This window comes from Egretta garzetta, unplaced genomic scaffold (assembly GCF_000687185.1).
Source record: "Egretta garzetta isolate BGI_Z169 unplaced genomic scaffold, ASM68718v1 scaffold502, whole genome shotgun sequence".
Lineage (NCBI taxonomy): Eukaryota > Metazoa > Chordata > Aves > Pelecaniformes > Ardeidae > Egretta > Egretta garzetta.
Window position 1 is genome coordinate 624964 of NW_009258809.1, and position 1288 is coordinate 626251.

Below are 1288 nucleotides of genomic sequence, written 5' to 3' on the forward strand. Positions count from 1 at the left end.
CGGGGGAGGCCGGCGCTGAATGCGGTTTAAAGAAACAAAACGCGTTGCAGAGTGCTGCGCTTTCCTTGTGAAAGTTCGGTGTTTTCTCCTGCAGGAGGGAAGGGCTGTGCCCTTCGCGACCCGTGGGCGTGTACGCAGCTTTCCGTGGTTTTTCTCCAGGCAAAGCCAGGGCGAATCCTTCCTTGGGAAGTTTAAGATAAACGCAGGCTGGGCAAAAAGAGGGGACAGGGGGGCAGTAGGGTGTCGGGTACCGGCCTCGTCGCCAGCGGCTGCTCAGCAGCATCCCAAAGCTTTTCCACCAGCCGTTTTTAACCCATTTCAGAAGCAGGCCACCGAGCGACGGGCGTAAGATGTTCAACTACTGTCTGTTGCTTGTGGTGATGCTCCCTTCATAACTTCAGCCACGGCAAAGCCTTCCCTCCCACACTGCCTGGGAGCTTCCTCCTGGAGGGCACCATTCATCGTCCAACAGTTAACATTTCACAAAGGTTTTGGTCTCTGTTGCAATAATTATTTCTCCATATTCTGGTTGCTGTAAGTCCTGTACTGGGGTGGCTGCCTACCTGTAACGCAGCGTGGTTCTCTTGCCCCTCGATAAACTCAGGGAGTTGGAAAACATTCCTGAGTTTCCACAGTCTATAGTTTTTAAACTTGGGAATCCTGAAAAAACATTCTGAACAATCAGAATGGAGAATAAGTTTTTACTGCCTTACTATTGAAAATAATTTTATTTTAAATAGTGGCTTTTCTTCAGACTTCCCTGAAAGTTTTCAGTCTTACTCAGAGAATGTTCTAAGATTTCTTTTTATCTTTTTGTGTGTGTGTGCCTTATCATGAAAAAGGGAAAAGAACTTCTCATAAATTTGAGTGCCTCTGCTTGTATGTCGGGGTTCATTCACTGTGAGATACATTGCAAATCATACAGTAGACAGGCTCCCACTGGCACAACATTGTACGCTGTACCTGAGACATAAACCTTTAGGTGTGTTTTATGAGGCAAAAAGCGCAGGATTGCTTTCTAAGAAATTTATTATTTTAAGATCTTTATTTTTACATCATTTTCAAATTACTGGCTGTTAACTTGACAGAACAGGATAGATGGATGTGAGTTTTTAAAACTGTGTGTAATACTGGCACAACTGAATTAGGTGGCCAACCTTTATGTCCCATCAGACAAGGAACTGGGATTTCACCCCTGTGTTCAGTAAGATCAAACCCATGATTCTGTAACATCGTTGTGCTTTCAAAATGCATTGGTCTGTGTATTCTCAAAAGCTTTGACTTTTAT